Source organism: Piliocolobus tephrosceles, chromosome 13 (genome assembly GCF_002776525.5).
Source record: "Piliocolobus tephrosceles isolate RC106 chromosome 13, ASM277652v3, whole genome shotgun sequence".
NCBI classification, from domain to species: domain Eukaryota; kingdom Metazoa; phylum Chordata; class Mammalia; order Primates; family Cercopithecidae; genus Piliocolobus; species Piliocolobus tephrosceles.
Window position 1 is genome coordinate 76,349,616 of NC_045446.1, and position 22,006 is coordinate 76,371,621.

General features: G+C 42.1%; 1 long non-coding RNA gene and 1 other non-coding gene across 3 annotated transcripts in view; one reads left to right on the forward strand and one right to left on the reverse strand.

Annotated features, from left to right (window-relative positions):
* The window catches only part of LOC111540768, a 56,057-nt gene that overhangs the window by 6,856 nt on the left and 27,195 nt on the right, over positions 1-22,006 (reverse strand). The gene's annotated exons all lie outside the window — the stretch shown is intronic.
* On the forward strand, positions 5,993-6,097 carry LOC111540989. Its single transcript, XR_002731125.2, has one exon. It is a non-coding gene; the product is annotated as a U6 spliceosomal RNA (small nuclear RNA).

Sequence of the window (22,006 nt, forward strand, 5' to 3'; positions counted from 1 at the left end):
TCGGTTACAGCAGAGAGTGTTCCAGGCAAAAGAAGCATTTTTGAAGAAGTGTGGTGCCCATGAGAAACAAAGGAATTACCTGTGGGGCTGGAGTGTAAAGAGACCTAAGAAGAAGATGTGACAGGATGTTGGTGAGGTTGGCAGCCTTCATGCCATGTGGGGCCTTGTTGGTCAAGTTTAAAATTTTGAACTTTATCCTAACAGCAATGGGAAACAACCAAAGGGATTTAGGCAAGGGGGCAACATGAACAGATTTGAGCTTTACAAACTTTCAATTCCTAACTAGGGAAAGTTGGGATATTTTAAAAACTTTTCCTTTGGCCGGGTGTGGGGGCTTACACCTGTAATCCTAGCACTTTGGGAAACCGAGGCGGACGAATCACCTGAGGTCAGGAATTCAAGACCAGCCTGGTCAACATGGTGAAACCCTGTCTCTACTAAAAATACAAAAATTAACTGGGCGAGGTGGCGGACGCCTGCAATCCCAGCTACTCAGGAAGCTGAGGCAGGAGAATCACTTGAACCTGGGAGGCAGAGGTAGCAGTGAGCTGAGATCGTGCCATTGCACTCCCGCCTAGGCCACGGAGCGAGACTCCATCTCAAAAAATAAAAACAACAACAACAAAACACCCCTTTTCTTTATTTTTTGAACAAACGCTTCCTTAGTACCTCTTACATTGCAAAGACAGCAATAGGCTGTTTGTTTCAAATGTAGAATCCAAAGACTTCGAATGGGGCAAGAACCAACACGTCCCTTTAAGGAACTAGGACATGTCACCTCAAAGGCTGCCTCTGTTCCCGCCACCTAATGCAGTTGCTTCTCACTCTAAGCAAGAAGTAACCTCCAAATCCTAAAAGTACATTAGGAACCAGTGGGACATTTCTGGGAAGCTCATTTATTTGTTCTTTTCATTGAGCAGACAAATATAAAGCATCAACTATGTACCCAGCACTGTACTGGGTGCTGAGGGTACAAGATTGATAAGATGGAGGTCCTGTACTTTAAGAACTCATGGTTTGGGGTCGAGGTAGGTCAGAAAAATAACAGTCCCAACAAAGCAGAATCTGTTAAAAAACCATGAGGGAGTTGCTCACGGAACCTAGAGTGAGGAAAGCTTTAGAAGAGGTGATTAGCACCTAATGTGTGCTCAGTAGTTTGAGCTGAGTCTTTAAACTCTCAGCAGGCAGAATAAGAGGAGTAGGGAATGAACAAGATCCTATATATCAGAAGAGTGGCTTTTGAGATTATTTTATCAGCAGTAAACTGGATGGGTTGAAAGGGAGAGATTATAGGCAAGGAGGTCAAGTAAAAACCTGGAGCAGTGATCCTGCTGAAAATTGAAGAGGACTTCATGTGCACTCAGCAGTCATTGGGACTGTTCTCAGTTTGCCTAACCTTAACCTGAGCTCGGTGGTACAGTGTATGGCTTACAATTGTTATTTGCATCTCCCCATGAATGCATGCCTATTCTCCCTCACTAGGGTGGAGACTGTGTCATTGACTGAAATCTTTACATTACTTAATTCTGTGCCCTGCACCGCATGCATCCCCATCAAAATTGGGTTGATGATTGGATTCCTTGAGATGTGTGGGAGTGCGAGAGCTGGAACAAGGGAGGAGGGAGAGGAAGGGAACCAGGGCTGGCAATGAGGGTCAAAAAGGATTTCATGTTATCTTAAATTTTTTTCACAAGTGTAATGATGCCTTTATGTGTTCATGACTTAATTAAATAGTTTTTTAAGGTAATAAAATCATTAAGAATATGCAGTATTGCTTTTCACTGCTTTTCTATTTTTCTTTTTCCTTTTTGTTTGTTTGTTTGTTTGAGATGGGATTTTGCTATGTTGCAGGCTGGAGCACAGTGATGCAATCATGGCTTGCTGCAGCCTTGACCTTTCAGGCTTAAGAGATCCTCCCACCTCAGCCTCTTGAGTAGCTGGGACCACAGGGGTGGGCCACCATGTCCAGCTAATTTTTTTTATAGAGACAAGGGTCTCACTATTTTGCCCAGACTGGTCTCGAACTCCTAGCCTTAAGCAATCCTCCTGCCTCAGCCTTGCAAAGTGTTGAGATTACAGTCATGAACCACTGTGCCATGCCCAGTAGTGCTTTTAACTGTGAAAAGTTTGAAGTACCTAAATATTCAGCAATAGAAATATTACCAAATCAATCATGATACAATTTCAGTGGCATAATTTAACAAAAATAATGTTGTTGAGGTATGTTCACAGACATAAAGAAATTAGTAAGTTATAGTTCCACTTAAAAGTAAGTAGATATTAATTATTATATTCTGAATTATCCCATTTTTGTTAACAAATATATGCACAAAAAGGTTTAAGATACTTTCATATAAGAAGTTTACATAGTTTCTACATCAGCGGGATTCTGTTGTGCTTTTTTTTCTTCTCTATTTCCTAATTTTTAAATAAAAAATAAATAGTAAGAAAACCCCAATTTAAAAAAAAATGTAAATGAAATGAGAAAACTGAACTAGGAACAAAGAGAACAAGAAAGCTAACAGGAAAAAGTGTACGATGGTGCCATGGTGGATGGGGATAATAAAGTAGAGAAAAGACGTTCTTGGAATTGTTTTTTTGAAAGAGATTTTCTTATTTTCCATAAAGTTAAGGGGAAAAATATTTTTGTTCTCAGAGTTTTTCAGTGTGCTTTCCAAGCCATCAGATTCCTAAATATAACCAAAGTTGACGATTTTACAAGTAAGCCAATATAAACATAGTAGATGTTTATATTTCAACATTAACAACGTGACATTGGAGCTGCAAAAGATCTTCCCAATTGGCCATATTTTATTTTTCTCAAAAGTTTCCATTTTCAGTCCCCTATTAAAATACACCCAGTACCCCCATCTCCGCCCCCCCCCCCCACCCTTTTGTGGCTTTAAAATTTCAAGAAAAGGCAGAACCAGATTAACAGAGTAACACTGGACAGAGCATGTGGAAGAAAGGAGCAAGAGTGAGGTGGTAGAAGGTTAAGCATTTGGGGAGGAAGAGGAAGAGAAGGATTTTTTGCAGAGCCTTGCCTCAAAGAGGTACTACTACTCAAACTTAGTCACATCATGTAGGCTCTTGTTAACATGCAGATTTTGATTCCGCAGATCTGGGTGGGACTCCCTGGTGATACCCATGCTTATTGGTCCATGGACAACTTTGAGCAGCGAGGCCTTAGACTCTGGGAATTTGCTCCTCCACCCTGGTCACATTTCACATGGGCAGCCTCTGGCTGTGATAACCTCTTTCTTTCTAACCTAATGAGGTTTTATTATTATTATTATTATTATTATTATTGTCAAAATACCAAATAGTGGAAACTTTTCAGAAAGTCATTTAACTATGAGCAAGGTGCAGTTCAAGGCACTCTCCATGGAAGAGAGTAAAACGGGAAATACAATATAGAATGGGTAGGAGCCCCTGATATACGAATGTTATTTGTTATAAAGGGTGTGGTGTTGTGGAAAAATCCCTGGACTGGTTGTCAACAAAACTGGCTTCAATCCTAGTGATTACTAACTAGCTATATGTCCCTGTGCCCATCATTTTTCTCTGGTTCTCTGTTTCCTTTCCTGTTCAATACAATAATTGGTCTACATGGCTTCTAAAATCTTTTCAGCTCTGACACTTGAGAAGTCTATAAAGGAGATCATATATCAACAGGAAGGGAGGGAAAGGGATGTGCCACCACACGTGCAGCTGCCAGGGATCCTGCACATGTGGTATTATTGTGGCGGAATCTCCCCCTTGTCTGCCCAGATGCAAAAATGTTATTGGAGTGAGAGACTGGGAAACTTGCCTGGTATGAAATCCTAGTACCCCAACTTCCTGATTTTGGCAATTTAGAGTCTTGGGAATCAGTCCCAGCCCCTATAAAAGAAGGCAGGCCCTGTAAACATGCCCTCCAAGAACCTCCAGTGTAGTTCTGGCAGCTTTCAAATTCTAAGGTCCTCAATCCTCCATTCTAAGGCCACCCTCAGGTTTCACCTCATTCCCGTATACTGGTCAGCAGCCAAATTCTGCAGCCTCTTTAACTTAAGATCCCAGCCAAAAAGCCTGACTGCCCTTCTACTTGTGAACAAATCCCAATTCTCAAAGCAACTCCAGCCCTCCCCAGCAGACACCCCTCTGGTCTGAGGGGAGTATCTGTGAGTATCTCCCAGATACTCAAACTCACTTCAGCCCTGTAGCACTCAAGCCTCAGGGATTTGGGCTGGCTGGTAGGTGACACTTCTCTGTTTAAGATAGTCCCATCTGCAGAGCAAGGATCAGCCCCTAAATTGATAAGCAGAGGGTGGGAAAGCGACCTGCCTTAGTGAGATTACCCAGACTCTAAAGTAAGGTCCTGCAGCTCCACCTCATACCTCCACAGACACACACTCTTCAGCTTTTAAGTTATGAAACAGGCCTGTTGCTATTCTAAGGAAGTCTCACAAGTCACCTTATAAACATGCCGCTTCAGGCAGCTTCCTGTGGTTTGCCAAAGGCCAGCTGGGAAGGCAGCCAGACTCCCGCCATGGTCCTGGAACCCCCTTCTCTAGCAGACATTCACTCAGGGCATGACCTCCTGAGGTGCCCATTTGGGATGCAGGAACTTAGTGGCTGCGAGAGTTGTTATTTTTCCCTCCAGCCCCAGCCTGGGCTGGGCTGAATGATGTGGCTGGCTGGTACAAAGGCTGCTTTTTATAATGTTCTTCTTTGGTATTTTTGGTGTCTGGAGAGGGTTTCCTTTCCTCCCACAGTTAATTAGCAGCATCAAGCATTTCCCTTTCTCCAGCAGAAGTCTGTTCCCACCCCTGAGGCCAGGCAGAGGGGGTGGCAGGTGTGGCTAAATGCCCCCTGAGGTTAACCTCAAACTTAAACTTAGAGCCCCAGTTGGTTAGAAGTTAAGTGAAATGCAGGGCTAGCTTCCATTCTGGGCAGAGTCGGCAAGTGGGCACACGTCCCTGGCAGGCTAGCATCCCAATCAGGTGAGGGGACAGAAAAGGGGGTGGGGAACCAATGTGTGTTTGACACATTTGTGAATTGTTTCTACAACAAAGACTTTTTTAAAACAACAGAGTGAAGCTTTATATATTTGAATGAGAAGCACACAGAAGGGCCTATTGTCTGGAGGAAAAATTGCATGAGTAATTGTGCATGACTTCAGACTTCCCAGTTGAAATGTTAGGCGTATTAAGAATGATTGAGGGCATTCCAGTGTTTTCAGTGTGGAGAAGAGGGAGGATGGAGCTCCTGGGACTAGGGGAGGCAGGTTGTGTAGCAAGACAAGGGAGGAAGGAATCTGAGGAACTCTACTCCCCACTTTGCCTCTCTGGTTTCCATTTTTCCTCTGTTTAATTGAAGTGCCACCTCCTACAGGAAGCCTTCCTGACCCTATCTCCTTCCTCCACCTGTCACTTTAGGTGTTCTTGATACATATCTCCTGTCTTTTCATTATTTGCTGGACTATGATACTATGGATGGACCATAGAAAAGTGAAGATGGACTCCAGGACCTGACTTTGCCACTTCCTAGATGTGTTACCTTGTACAAGTTACTTAGCCTCTCTGTGCTTCAGTTTTCTTGTGAGACTGAATAATACTTACCTTCTAGTGTTGTTAGAAGATTAAATGTGTTAAAACACATAAGGAACTGAGAATAGTGCCTGACATACAGTATGCATTCTCAATAAATGTTAGCAATTATTTATTTTTATTTGCATCCCCTCTTGTTTGCACAGGACCTAATATATCATGGGGCAGCTGTGTTCAACCCTCATATGCATCATAATTGCTTGAGGAGCTTTAGAAATGTAAAGGTCTGGCCTAGGTTCCATTAATCTATGGGTGAAAACTGGTAATGCTATTTTGGAAATGTTCCCTGGGTGGTTTCATTATATAACCAGGTTGAAAACCAGTGTCATAGATGCTCAATGAATATTTGTTGAATGAATGAATGAATGAATGAACCAAATGAGGTTAGAAAGAACAAACCCCACGCTGGCTTCGGCAGCACATATACTAAAATTGGAATGATACGGAGAAGATTAGCATGGCCCATGCACAAGAATGGCACACAAATTCATGAAGTTTCCATATTAAAAATACATAGAGAGAGAAAGAACAAACCCAGATTACCCCATCTTTAGGAATGTGAAGGCATGATGATTCTGTCTCCTTCAGAAAGTTGGCTCTTCCTGAGACAGGTTTCAAGAGAAAAATATGACAGAGAATATAATGGAATACATGAAAGAAAGAATCATAATTCTAGTCATCTTAACATGAAAGTATTGAAGAAATAGAAAAACAATTGGCTAGAGCTCATATTAGAGATCAACAGTTATTTCCTCTTGCTCTCCCTTCTGTGCATGCAGATTTATTTCCTGGAGTTGCTATAATGACTCTAGCTAGAAGCTGAAGTTTGACTTTTCCTCTAGTTTTAATTTTGATTTGCTACTCAATCTTTAATTTAGTGGATGTAAAAACTTAAAGACCTCAACTGAAGCATTTGCACCACTCTAATTTATATTCATGCATGATGATAGCATAATTATAATTAACTGCTTTACCTAGTTGGTCCACAAAATTTAAACTGATTACTGCTTGTAGAACATTAAGTCAGGTACCTCAAAACGGAAATAGGAAACTAGGCCAGGATGGTGGCTCACACCTATAATCCCAGTACTTTGGGAGGCTAAGGAGGGTGGATTGCTTGAGCTCAGGAGTTCAAGACCAGCCTGGTCAACACAGGGAAATCCTGTATCTACCAAAAATACAAAAATTAGCCGGGGTGGTAGCACATGCCTGTAGTCCTAGTTACTTGGGGGACTGAGGTGGGAGGATCACTTAATTCCAGGAAGTCAAGGCTGCAGTGAGCCATGAAGGAAAATTAAATTTAAGAAAAGAAGATGCTATATACAAGCAACAGTGACAAGGTGAGAAACTAGCAAACCTACGGTTGTCTAAGTGGTTTTTGATGCCCAATATTAAAAAAGTTAGTAAAAATCTTGCATTAATTCCCAAATGAAGAGAACGGGATGTTTTAGAAAATAAAAATACTTAAATCTAGGAATAAATATTCTTTATGACTTCACTAAACAACAAAAAATAATGGGAGAGATGTACCATTTCCTGAATGAAGGATCAGTAATGTGAAGGTGTCAGTTCTCCTCAAATTGATCTATAAAGCTGGGTACGGTGACTCATGCCTATAATCCCAGCACTTTGGGAGGTCAAGGTGGGCAGATCACTTGAGGTCAGGAGTTCGAGACCAACCTGGCCAATATGGTGAGACCCTGTCTCTACTAAAAATACAAAAATTAGCAGGCATGGTGACACATACCTGTAATCCCAGCTATTCAGGAGGCTGAGGCATGAGAATCGCTTGAACATGGGAGGCAGAGGTTATAGTAAGCCGAGATCGCACCACTGCCCTCTAGCCTGGGCAACAGAGTAAGGCCCTGTCTTTAAAAAAAAAAAAAAAAAGATCTATAAACCTAGTAAAATCTCAATTAAAAAATCAGAAATTTTTTTTTCTGAAACTTGATGAGCTGATTCTATAGCTCATTTGGAAGAGACAGATGGTAATGAAAACAATGAGTTAACAGAGCAGACTCAGTAAATTCATTCTAGAGCCCAGAAACAAGCATGTGCATAGATGGGAATTTGTTAGAGATAAAAGGTGACATTTAAGATTGGAAATTAAAAAAAAAAGGATTATCCCATAAGTCACACTGGATAATTAGCTTTCCATTTGGAAAACAAAAGTTAGATTTTTGGGGCCGGGCATGGTGGCTCACTCCTGTAATCCTAGCACTTTGAGAGTCTGAAGCGGGCGGATCATTTGAGGTCAGGAGTTCAAGACCAACCTGGCCAACATGGTAAAACCCTATCTCTACCAAAAATACAAAAATTAGCTGGGCATGGTGGTGCAAGCCTGTAATCCCTGCTACTCTGGAGGCTGAGGCAGGAGAATTGCTTGAACCCAAGAAGTGGAGGTTGCAGTGAGCTGAGCTCATACCACTGCACTCCAGCCTGGGAGACAGAGTGAGACTCCGTCTCAAAAAAATAAAAGTTAGATTTTTACCAAACACAAGGTAACTTTCAGCTTGACTAAAGAGCTAAATCAAAAATATTAATAGTAAGACAAAATATAGGAGACTATTTCTATAGTACGAAAGTGGAAAAGTTCCTCTTAAGCAAATTTCAGAACAGAGAGCATTACAAAAGATAAGAGGGACCGATTTGACTGGAGGGTTTTAACTTTTTATTTTTACAGAAGTGGAGTGAATGGTGCAATGATGCCTTCTGTGTGCATCACCAAACATAACAGTCATCAAATTCATAGCCAGTCTTGTTTCATCTATCTGCCCACCCTCACTGGATCATTTTGAAGCAAATATCATATGTCATTTTATTCATAAATATAGTTATTATACCCAAAATACTAATAATTAACTATGTTAAATATACAGTTTTACTATTTTTTAAATTGAAGACTTTCATACAACAAAAATACCATAAGAAAAGTTAAAAAAGAGTGAAAAGGACAGATTAGTTGCCAAATATACAACAAAAGATTAATATCCTTAATTCATAAAGAGTACTTATCAATGAATATAAAATACAAATTAAACTAAACTATTAAAAAAAATGAACCAAGGAATTGAACAGGTAATTAAACGGAGGAAGAAATGTAAGTTTTCAATAAGCATATAACAATGTTCAGTCTTATGGGTACATAAGGAAATGTAACTTAAAATAAGTATGAAATATTTTTAATCTTCAGATTGTCAAAAACGAATAAACAATAAAATCCAACATTAGCAAAACTTCAGGGGAAATGACACTCTCAAACTCTGTGGGATTATCAGTTGTTATCACAGTTTCTAGAGAGCAACTTGGAAGTAGGTATGAAAATTTTCCATTTCTAGCTATCTAACCTGGAGAAAAGTTTGTAGAAGAGTCCATTTACACAGTAAATTTAGCAAAAATTAGAGAGAATACCAGGAAACTCCCATAGCACAGCCGGTAAACAGTGCCAACACTGGAGTTAAAGTGCTGTGGTTCAAATCCCAGTTTGGCTACTTACTAGTCCTGAGACTTTGGGTGAGATTACCTTAGCTGCTTCAGCAGTCCACTAGGGATAACAATATGCAGTACCTATTTCATAGGGTCATTCTGAGAAACATTTTTCATGCCAGGTATGGTGGCTCACGCCTATAATCCCAGAACTCTGGAAGGCAGAGACAAGAGGATCACTTGGGCCTAGGAGCTCAAGATCAGACTTGCAAAGGACTTAATGTCAGGGATAAAATACTTCCCTCTGCCAGGGTAGTCCACCCATCTCTTTCCCAAACGCCTGGCCCTGTATACCATTGCATGTTCCTAAATTTGTAAGTGCGTAGAGAAACTTTGTAAGTGCAGCAGAAACTGAGAGCATGACAATTTACAGAATAAGGTGGGGTTGAGTGGGAATATGTAAGATTTTTACTTTTTACTTTCTACTTGTTTATTTTAAAACATTTTGCAGGCCAGGTGCAGTGACTCATGCCTATAATCCCAGAAATCTAGGAGGCAGAGGTAAGAGGATCGCTTGAACCTAGGAGGTCAAGACCAGACTTAGCCAACATAGTGAAACCTAGTGAAACCCTCGTCTCTTAAAAAAAAAAAAATGCAAAGAATGTATTCATGTATTTATAATCACTTGTGTAATTAAAACTTGTTAAATTTGACAGAAGAAATAAGATGGTAGGCAGCATTTATCCCAGGAAGTTAGAAAAATGGAATATGATGATAGCATGTATCATGTCCTAGATATTTTAGATGATGGAATATGAGTTAGGTACAGAGACTGGGTTTTCAGAACTAAAAATCAGAACCCAATGTCTACCAAAGGATTTTTAGTGTAATTTCTGTGTTGGAGAGGCAGCCTGGATCGTTCAGTCTGGATGCCAAAATAATGGACTTTCTGGAACAATGTAACGGTTTATTATCACAAATAAACTGAAACTGGGCCTGTTCAAAAATTCCCAATCACATTCCAATTTTGGATCCTGTTGGAACTGAATTCCTCCTGACCCAAAACCAGTTTAGAACCTAGCATTCAGCCTGCCTTATACTAACTCCGCTAGGTCCAAGGCCTTGCAGATTTCCTCCCTGTGAGATCTCCCAGGAGCCCTGGCAGAGGATTTCTAACTTCTCAATTGCTTCTGTGGCATCTCCAGGCACACTGTCTGCCCTCACCTGCTAGGGAAGCTACTTTCCTGTCTCTGTCATCCCCCTGGTTCCCTATGACCAGCCCCCATCCCCCAGCCCCAGCCTGGTGTGAAGCTGAGCCAGCTCAGGCCTGGCCTGGGCTTCTGATACCAATCCTGCTGAGATTAGCACAGACAGTCCGAGACACAGGGTAAGCTGAGGCCATGGGAATGAATTTCTGAGTAACAGAAGGAGGAGGGCAATAAGGTCAGAGATAGCAAAGAGTTTGCCAGAAAACCAGAGACATGGGTGCTGAATGGAAAAGAGAAGTCGGAGCAGGACTCACTGAACATCTTGAGGCCACTTAAAGGAAATGGAAAAAGGTAGGAACAAAATATACACAGCAGTGAGAAAGGGTAACTTTCATATCATCAATTGATGACCTTGATCATCAATGATCAAGGTAAATGCATGGGTTCATCCCTGAGAAGGACAAAACAAAAAGCTCCAGTGGGCCCCAGAAGGTTCTGCTGGGGAACAGGGAAAGAAATGAGTCAGAAAAACCTGCTTCCCATCCTGGCTGTGTGACGTGGAGCAACCACCTTTACCCCCTGAGCTTTTCCAGCAAGTTGTGTTCCTTCTAAATATTAAATGTGTTTGGGTAACTAAGGCTCTCAGTCTAGTGTTTGGTAAATCTGAATTTCTTTTTTTTGAGACAGAGTCTTGCTCTGTTGCCCAGCCTGGAGTGCAGTGGCATAATCTTGGCTCACTGCAATCTCTGCCTACTGGGTTCAAATGATTCTCGTGCCTCATCCTCCCAAGTAGCTGGGACTACAGGCATGCACCACCATTCCCAGCTAATTTTTGGTTTTGGTAGAGATGGGGTTTTGCCACATTGGCCAGGCTGGTGTTGAACTCCTGACCTCAGGTGATCTGCCTGCCTTAGCCTCCCAAAGTTCTGGGATTACAGGCCTGAGCCACCGTGCCTTGCTGGTAAATCTGAATTTCTCTCTTTTTCCATCAAAATGTTGATGATGATGAAAACTCACCCCAGCCTCTTGCTACCCATGTCATCCTCAGCGTGAGCAGTCAACACACCATATAATAGTTGTGATAGATAACATTTACTGGTGTGTATTATTTGCAGGCTCTGTTCTGAACCCCTTGCAGTATTAATCCTCACAATAACCCTATGAAGCGGGTAATAATATTATTCCTAGTTTACAAATAAGAAAATTGAAGCTCAAAGAAGTTTGGTAACTTGCCCAAGCTGAATAGCTAATAAGAGGCAGACCCAGGATGAAAATCCAGCTCTAATTGCAAAACCCATGCTCTTTGCTACTGCACCATATGCCTTTCTGACAGTAAGGCAGAAAATAGAAAAATAGGTAAAACAAGGAAAGGTCGTAGCAGAGACAATGAGGGAGATTAAGAGGAGGCCTCTGATCCTGTGTAGGAGCAGCTGTTGAAGGAGGCTTCCTAGAAATCTCCTATTTGACAGTGGGATACAGGGGAGAAATGCCACTGCTAAGATGAAGGAGTAACCTCCTCCCCTACTGTGGGAGATGGGGGATGGCATCTGAGAGGAAGCTGATCACAGGTATAACCTGTGCAAATAAAGCTGTAGGCTGGGGTATTGCTTCATGTTATGAAAACATCTTGCAATAAAGGAAGGTAATGTGGTAATAAGTCCAAACAGAAGGGTGATGGGTTGGCATGCAGTTTGAAACAAGCCAAGTCAAAGTTTGTTCATGTGTCTCTAGCTCTGCCTACTCTGATTTCAAGTGTTCTGTCCTAGTTCTGCAGGCAAAATCCCTGGGGGAAGGAAAAGGGCCTGAAGGAGATGTTTCCTGGAGAAAGACAAAGCACAAAACAAGTAGAAGACATTATTCCTATTAATGTAGTAATGCCAAGGATACTAGAGGTTTTCATTAAAGTTAAAATCATTGCCACCATTTCATTTATTCACTCACTCATGTATTTATCCAGGATTTCCTTATGGAGAACCTCCTACACTCCACGCCCTCTGCTAGATGCTGGGACATGATAATGGGTCTCTAGGAATTTTCGATCTAGTCAGGAGACAATAGAGAGTGGGCTCTTCCAACCTAATCAGGTAAAAGCGCTGCTGTCAGTAAGGGCCTGCCACATGCAAAAACATGGCCCTTCCTGCAAGGAGGTGATGTGCTGGTGGGGAGTCAGGAAGTACCTCCTACAATGTGCAAGACAAAAAGGTCCTTTGGGAAGTAGTCCAGCTTTCTCAGTGTATGGAGAAGAAACCCATGAACCTGAGTTACAAATGGGATAAACTGCAAATCAAGACTCCGAAGGGTAAATACCAGCTGAATGGCACCATCGCAAGTGCAGCAGGAGTTTGAGGGAGACAAACATCACTGTGAGTCAAGGAAGGCTTCCTGGAAGAGGTGGGACTTAAGCTAGGCTTTCCTGGAAAAATAAAGGGTGTGTGTGTGTGTGTACACTTGCACACAGGCATGTCTATGTAGGGAAAATACCTGGTTCTTAGGTGTTCATCAATTTGTTCCTTAAGGCTGTTTAATTTTTTTATCTGTTTTTTTTAGTCACCAAAAATCCCTCAGATCTGCAATTGTGTGTCTGAGAAGATCTAGCACCAGATGTGATATGATTAGTTGCACAGGCTTTGGAATCTGATAGGCCTGGGGTCAAATCCAGGCTCTGCCATTTTCTAGTTGTATGACCTTAGTTTCCTCATCTGTTAAATGGGGATAATTATACCTATCGTAGGCTTATTATGAGTATTAAATGAAATAAAATATGCAAAGCATATATCATAGGGCCTGAGACTCAGGAATCACCTAGCCTAATTCCATAAACATAATTATTTACCTGTATTGAGCCTGTTTTCAGTGTCCTCTGATTTATTTAAATTCCATTTCTTTTTTTCATCCAACTGTTAGGCACAGTACCATCATCTTGGATGGTAGACACAGCCATGTGCCAGAGACATGTTCCTTGCCCACTCAGGGCAGTCTAGAGGGATATCAGACACATAAGCACATTATTGCAGTACAGTGTGAGGTGCATTATGAATAGGGGCAAGTAGTGGTTATTGGTGGTCATCTCTGAGTGGGCTATGGACTTGAAAGGCCATACAAGGGGCCAGTGGGGTCTGACCTCACCAGGATGCAGCTGCTCTGGAAACCCATCGGCAAAGTCATTACCACTTCTGGATAGCTCTAAGTCTGCTCTGTATTATTTACAATGTCATTTTTGTTTAATAGCAGAATAATGTAAATAGAAAAAAAAAAGTTCCCTCTTACTAGCCCAATATCCAGCAGAGACTGTGAGAAGCAGTAAAAATGTACCTGGACTTAAGCTTCAAAAAACTTTTCCTGGCTCCTCTTCTCTCCCAGTGTGTTGGGTACCTTCTATAGCAAGCATTCCAGGTGGCTCTCAGTGAGCCCCACCTCCTGGTTTTCACACCCTTGTGTAGTCCCCTCCTACTTTGTACCAGGATTGATCTCTGTGACCAACACACAATGGCAGAAGTGAAAATGGCAGATCTCATATACTGCTTATGAGATTAGGTTGTAAAAGACACTGTTGCTTCCTCTTGAGGGCTTTCTTAGATGTGCTCTCTCTTTTGCGTATCCCTGGGGAAAAGCCGTCTTGAGCAGACCTACAGAGAAGGTCACATGACAAGGAACTGTAGCCTCCTGCCAACAGGCATGTCAGTGATCTGGGAAGTAGATTTGTCATCTCTAGTCAATAGTCAAGTCTCTAAAGATTGCAGAAGGCCAGGTGTGGTGACTCACGCCTCTAATCCCAGCACTTTGGGAGGCTGAGGCCGGATTGGGTGGATAGCTTGAGCCCAGGAGTTCAATACCAGTCTGGGCAACAAAGTGAGAGGGAGACCCCATCTCTTAAAAAAAAAAAAGAGAGAGAGAGAGGGAGATTGCAGCCAACAACTTGATTCCATGAAAGTTCCATGAAAGGCTTGAGCCAGAACTGTCCAACTGAGTCATTCCCAGATTCCTGACTCTCAGAAATGATATGAGATAATAAATGTTTGTTGTTTTAAGCTGCAAAGTTTTCGGGTAATTTGTTTTGCAGCAATAGATAACTCACACTGTGCCCTTCCTTTGTGCTTCAGGCGTTCTGCCCCTCCCCTGATACGGCACATACCACACTGTGTTGTATTTACCCATGTACTTATCTGTCTCCTCATCAGACTGCAAGCTCAAAGGAGATCATGTCTTACTGTCTTTGTACCCTCATCATGGCACATGCCTGACCCATACCAGGTGGTCAAAAATATTTGCTGGATGAGTAACTTGCATTTGTATAGCACATTAGAACTGACAAAGCATTAGTGTATTCATACTCTTCCGTAGTCTTCAGGCAACCCTAGAAGGTAAGTACTGAGATCCTATTCCCGTTTAACAGATGAGGAAATTGAGGCTTGTCAACTCACTTGAATATCTCACAGCCAGTAATTCATAAAATCAGGACTCAAACTTAAGTCACTAAATTTCTAGTCTATGCCCCTTCCTGTATACCAAACTGTTCTTCATTTAGCTTGGTGAAGGTAGGGGTGGGAGAAAAACTAATCTGAGGAATGAGGTGCAGTCCAATCATGGATGGAGCTCTAAAGAAAGGGCAATGGAGAAGAAAATTATTCACTTTTGAGTAGGCCAGGCCTCTACAGGCCTCCACACATATGTTCAGTATCTCGTTTAATGTTCACAAAAACCCCAAAATGGATTGGTAACTTTTATTCCCCCTTCACAGATGAGAAAACCAAAGTATGGTTTCGCATCTGTTAAATAACAGAGCTGGAATTCAAGCAAATGTATTCAAACTTCTAGTCTAAGTATCTTTTTGTAAAACCCAAACTGCTTCTCCTTTTCACAGTACTGGACAGCTGGATTTGGGCTCCAGATCTAATTCCTGATTCCAGCGGGAAAACACTTGCAAAATATCATGGAGTCTCAGACAATGAGCAGACTCTGTCTTATGTAAGGATTCTACCTGGGGCTATGTCCTACCTTCTCCTGTGCTGAGCTCCAGGCACTGTTTCTCTGGCCTAAGGTCAAAGGTTCACAATATTTCTTTTATTAATGAAAAACAAAAAGTGCTGTTGTGCTTAGAGTCAGTTTCAGTTTACACATCTTTAAAAGAGGAAAATAATTGCCATGATGATTAAACAAGAAAAAAGGTGTATGTAAGACAGCTGATACATAATAAGTATTCACAAGCATGTAAATACCTTCTCTGGGCTCTCTCCTATATGCCTATGGGACATTTTTCAGGACAAGAGCATACATCCTTTTGTGAGCCTCTGTTCTCCACATAAACGGAAGTGTTAGCAAGCAACCATGGAAAATAGAATAAGAGGAAACTTCTGAGGGCTCTGTGCACAGTTTCCAGCCTGAAGGGAGCTCTGCAGTGGGATTTCTGCTTTATGTCAGCGGCACAGGGGCCTGGAAGACTTCTACACTTCGGGGGAAAGTAGGCCAAGGAGCTGAAGAGCGTCTATCAAGAAGAAGCCCCAGCTGTTATGTGGGCCCTAGTGGAGAGTGGCTGGGGGTTGCCTGAGGCCATGCTGGGTTGGGTAAACTTGGTATGTTCGCTTCCATCCAAGAGACCTTTCACCTTGAGGGCTCAATGATTAGAAAAACATCACAGAAGCCAATAATTTCTCATTCTCCAGGGAGCCAGGAAGCATTTTCTGGGCTAGATATCAGGACAAACCCATGAACTGTGAGAGGTCCTCTTTGCTGAGAGCTCCATCTGATCCCAGGAAATGGAGTGCTGGTTCCATGTGCTAGAAGACACAACTTTCTGCCAGAAAGAGGATCTGCGTCTCATCTCCATGTGCGCCAGCATTCAGATACGGCTGTCCGGGCTTTCATGGATGAGTCATGGCAATGGCCAAGCCTCAGCTGCAAGTTGCAGTGAGCCTGACTCTCATAGTCCTAGTCAAAGCAGTTCAGAGCAATTAAACAACCAAACGAGAACCTACTAGGTGCAGGCCTCTGGGGAAGGAGGAGTATTGTGGAAAGGTCATGGGTTTTGAAGTTTGAAAGAGAGGGGCTTCAATTTAAATATTAGCTTTTCCACCTACTAAGTATAACTTGGGAAAGATACTTAGCTTCTTTAGACCTCAGTTTCTTTATCTTTAAAGTAATGGCAACAGTAGTATTTAATTAATTAATTAGTTTTGAGATAGGGTCTTGCTCTGTTACCCAGGCTGGAGTGCAGTGGCATGATCACAGCTCACTGGAGCCTCCACCTCCCTGGCTGAAGCAATCCTCCCTCATCAGCCTCCTGAGCAGCTGGGGCTACAGGGGTATACCACCGTATCAGGCTAATTAAAAAAATTTTTTGTAGAGACTCGGTTTCACTGTGTTGCCCAGGCTGATCTCGAACTCCTGGGGTCAAGCGATCCTCTCACTGTGGCCTCCCAAACTTCTGAGATTACAGGCATGAGCCACTGTGCTTGGCCAGTAAATAGCAGTAATAGTAATGGTAATGGTAATACAGGCTTTGCAGGGCTGAGATAAGAATTAAGTGTTGTTACCAAATATAAAGGGGACAGAATAATGCCTACTATCTGATCAAGGCTCACAAAGCCCAATCTCAGTATTAGATTTTATATAGAGAGAAGTCACAGTTAGGGAGACAGTTCATGTAAAATTCAATATAACTCAGTTGATTTTTTTCAACCAGCATATATTGTAGAACGTTCTGAGTGCTGGCAACTAATAATGGCCCCTGGCCTAGAGGAACTCAGAGTTTTGCAACTGAGATAGATGGATGAGTAAGCAAATTTCTATCAGGGTTATAAGGGATCTGACATAAACAAGAGAAAATGCTACGGGAGCAGAGTGGAGGAGGTGCTCACACTCACTGAAGGAGTTAGAAGAGGCCTTGTTGAGAAAGCAACTTCTAGGGCTCCACTGGCTGGGTCTTAAAAGATGAACAAAGAGGAGCTCACCAGGTGGAATGAGTGTGGAAAGTTGTTGTTATTGCTGTTTTTTTTTTTTTTTTTAGACAGAGTCTCGCTCTGTCACCTAGGCTGGAGTGCATTGGCACAATCTCAGCTCATTGCAACCTCCACCTCCTGGGCTCAAGCGATTCTCCTGCTTCAGCCTCCCAAGTAGCTGGGACTCCAAGTGCCCGCCACCATGCCTGGCCAATTTTTGCATTTTTAATAGAGATGGGGTTTCACCATGTTGGCCAGGCTGGTCTCAAACTCCTGACCTCAAGTGGTCTGCCTGCCTCAGCCTCCCAAAGGGCTGGGATTACAGGTGTGAACTACTGCACCAGGCCAAAAGTTGTTCTGATATCGGAGCCCATGTGTAGAAAAAACACAGAGGCATGAAAGAGCTTGGTTAGAGGAATGGGGCCATGGAGTAATGGATATAAGGAACTTGACAAAGGATGACCAGTCTCAAAGGATGACCTGGCTTGACTGCAAAGAAGCTGGACTTTGCTCTGGAGGCAGCAAGGAGATTTTAAAGCAAATAACCAAGATGATTAATTTATTTTCAAGAAAAATAACTGGGTGGAGGATGGGTGTAAAGGGGAAAGACAGGAGGCCAGAGAGTGGAAGCCTATGGAGATAAGAAGCTCATCTAGGTTACATAAGCGGGAAGTTGAAGCGGGGTAGATCAGGAAGAGAAGCTAGACCTCTTGGCTCCTAGTTCGAGCCTTTTTGATTAGATTGCTCCCCCTTCCACATCTTTGAAACCTGCCTACTAAGCAATCCCCGATCTAAAATTACAGTGCTTGTGTGAACAGGAACATAAAGCAACAAATTGCAAGTAGGTTTGAATTTGACTAAGGCACCTGTTTTTTTAATCCATGGTTTGCCACAGCTTTAAAATATATTCAGCATTTTTCTTGGCACTCACCCTGTAAGGTCTGTCTTCCTAAGGAGAATGCAAACTATTACTGATTTGGGTGGGTCATCCATCCATCCATCCATTCAATCCATCTGTCTATCTATCTGTTGGTCTACCCACAGACATGTATTGGCAGCTACTATGTACTTAGTCTTTGGTTAAGTCCTGGGAATATAGAGATGAAAGGCAATTTCTGCCCTCAGAGAGCTCGCAGCCTAGTGGGGAGGGAGACAGAAAACTAAATAGACAGGGACAATCCAATGCGATGAGTGCTGATCCAAGGAGAAAGATATGTTAATTGGTATGGGAGCTCGGAGCAGGGATACCCAACAGTCTGAGCCATGAGGAAAGGAGGGGATACTTGTGCCAAGCCTTGAAGGGCAAACAAGAGGGCACAGATGTATTCTAAGTAAGAGGAAGAGCATATGCTCTTTGGGGGTACAGTGCAGTGGTGGGAGTGATTATAATTTGGGAACTCAGCAATCTTCCTAGTCCTGAAGCCAAACACATGCTTTGCCTGTTTTAATTACATAAACCCCATTAATTCACATCTTAATTTATGGCTTCCCTCTGGCATACAAGGCTGCAAACCAGTGCCACTTTCTCCAAATTACCAAATAGGCAACTGCTTGGCATTTTCTGACCATCTTCTTTTAGTTCCTGTTTACTCCCCCATTTCTGGCTCCAGTGCCTTAAGTTGGTCCTCCAGCAACCGAGAGCCCACTTTAGCCCCAGCTGGGCAGTGGCCCAGGTTTCCAGTCTTTGTCTGTTCTTACTCACTTTCCTATCAAGTCTTAGCTTGTGCGTCAAATTCTGCCCAGCTTACTCTGTGAAACTAGCAGGCTATTGTTCATTCTACTTTCTTAATAACCACTAGCCAACTTAAAACATTCACCCTGTCAGAGATATCCACACTCAACATTGTCTTTGCTTATGTGCTTTTCCCCTGTGAGGACCATGTTTCCCCTGTGCACACTTTCTCCTTGTGATTTTCTATGAGACTCCTTCTCTGGGTCACCTCCTATACTGGCAGCCCCATAGTACAGCCCTATCATGATAATCATCAAAGACAGAATTTTAACTATCTGCCTATTTCAGTCTTTCCCCCAGAAAAAAAGTTCTGTGTCCTACTCGTTTTTCTCTTCCTAGTTCCTGCACATAGTAGCACTACTAAACATTTGAAGAATGAAGGAATTAGTAAAGGAATGGACGGAAGTTTGTGGAATAAACTCCTGCCAGTGGAACACTGCTCTAGAAATAGGAACACCAAACATAAGAAGCAGGTTGGACCTAGGTGACATAACCATTCAGGACATAGACACGGGCAAAGATTTCATGACAAAGATGCGAAAAGCAATTGCAACAAAATAAAAAATTGACAAATGGGATCTAATTAAACTAAAGAGCTTCTGCACAGAAAAAGAAGCTATCAACAGAGTAAACAGACCACTTATAGAAGGGGAGAAAAGTATTGCAAACTGTGCATTTGACAAAGGTCTAATATCCAGCATCTATAAGTAACTTAAACAAATTTACAAGAAGAAAAAAAAACCCATTAAAAAAGTGGGCAAAAGACATGAACAGACACTTTTCAAAAGAAGACATACATGTGGCCTGGCCGGGCGCGGTGGCTCAAGCCTGTAATCCCAGCACTTTGGGAGGCCGAGATGGGCGGATCACGAGGTCAGGAGATCGAGACCATCCTGGCTAACACGGTGAAACCCCGTCTCTACTAAAAACTACAAAAAAAAAAACTAGCTGGGTGAGGTGGCAGCGCCTGTAGTCCTAGCTACTCGGGAGGCTGAGGCAGGAGAATGGCGTGAACCCGGGAGGCGGAGCTTGCAGTGAGCTGAGATCCGGCCACAGCACTCCAGCCTGGGTGACAGAGCGAGACTCTGTCTCAAAAAAAAAAAAAAAAAAAGAAGACATACATGTGGCCAACAGTCATATGAATAAAAGCTCAACATCACTGATCATTAGGGAAATGCAATCAAACCACAATGAGATACCATCTCACATCAGTCAGAATGGCTGTTATTAAAAAGTCAAAAAATAACAGATGTTGGCAGCGTTATAGAGAAAAAGGAACACTTATACATTGGTAGTGGGAGTGTAAATTAGTTCAGCGACTGTGGAAGACAGTGTGGCGATTCCTCCAAGTCCTAAAGACAGAAATACCATTTGATCCAGCAATTCTATTACTGGCTATATACCCAAAGGAATATAAATTGTCCTCTTATAAAGACGCATGCATGCATATGTTAATTACAACATTATTCACAATAACAAAGATGTGGAATCAACCTACATGCTCATCAATGATAGATTGGATAAAGACAATATGGTACATATATACCATGGAATACTATGCAGCCATAAAAAAGAGTGAGATCATGTCCTTTGCAGTGACATGGATGGAACTGGAGGCCATTGTCCTTAGCAAACTAATGCAGGAATAGAAAGCCAAATATGGCATGTTCTTACTTATAAGTGGGAGCTAAATGATGAGAACACATGGATACATATAGGAAACAACACACCCTGGGGACTATTAGAGGGTGGAGGGTGGGAGGAGGGAAAGGATCAGGAAAAATAACTAATGGGTACTAGGTTTAATACCTGGGTGATGAAATAATCTGTACAACAAACCCCCATGACATAAGTTTACATACATAACAAACCTGCACGTGTACCCCAAACTTAAAATTTCTTTTTCAAAAAGGAAGAAGTTTGGAGAATCTACTTTTGAGACTTCTGGCACCCCTCTATGCCATAGGCTTGTACCTACTTGTGTCTTAGGTTAGTTATAAGAAAAGACATGCTGCTTGAGAGCAGGGAGAAGACAGCATCTTATACCTTAATTTATTTAAGCTCTGTTTGGCCTAATTTCTCCAGGCCCATTTCTGTGGACCTGTGCTACTTTGTGTGGCTCTTATTCATGAACTAGGTACTATTAATGACACACCAGGAGCTGATATTCTACTTGACCTGAATTATGCTTTAACTTTAATGCTGTGAAATTCACTGAAGAGAAGAATTAAATTGAAGTTAATACTCAGTTTAAAAAAAAGACCAGTCCCTGATTTATTATTAGAAAAATCCTGGCCTTTGTTCTAATTTTATTTTATTTTTATGTTAAGATCCCAAAATAAACTGGGCATACTAGCAAATGCCTATAATCCCAGCTGCTTGAGAAGCTGAGGCAGGAGAATTGCTTGAGTCTAGGAGTTTGAGACAAACCTGGGCAAACCAGTGAGACCCCCATCTCCAAAATATATATATATACCAAAAAGTCTGACTAGCCACACAGAGCATATGCTGAGAGTCCTCAGTCGAAGCCAAATATAGGAAAAGCCCAACAGTGTATAGAAAACAAACAAATGAATCACAGTGTTGGGTAAACTGCTATTTGGCATAAATCCATGAACACAGGCCAAAAAAGTATCTCTGCAAAGATGTAAGACATAGCTGTAGAAAATATCTCAGAAATAGATCTGAATTTGACCTGAAAACTTGACTACAATGGAACTTTGAACAAATACATATTATTTTCCACTAATACATGTTTGTCCACCAATTTGTCCATGGATCACGAGTGAGGCTGCTCTCTGCAGTGTGAACTGCTCCATGGTGGCTTTGGTTGTTGTGCATGGCCAGCCGGAGCCAGACTAACCCACGGTCATGGGAAGGAAAGATAATACAATTGGGTAGTTTGGAGCAGTGGAATGGGCCCTGGGCTGGGAGTGGGAGCCATGGGCCAGAGTCCAGGCTCTACTGTTAAATAACTGTACACCACATGTAACATTCTTTAAAAATGTCTGTCCTTACCACATGCACTAATATGAAACTATCTATAGACTGTTTAATCTAATGTCCAATTTGAAATTTAATTACAGTAAGTCTGTTTAATTTATGGAATCACTAATT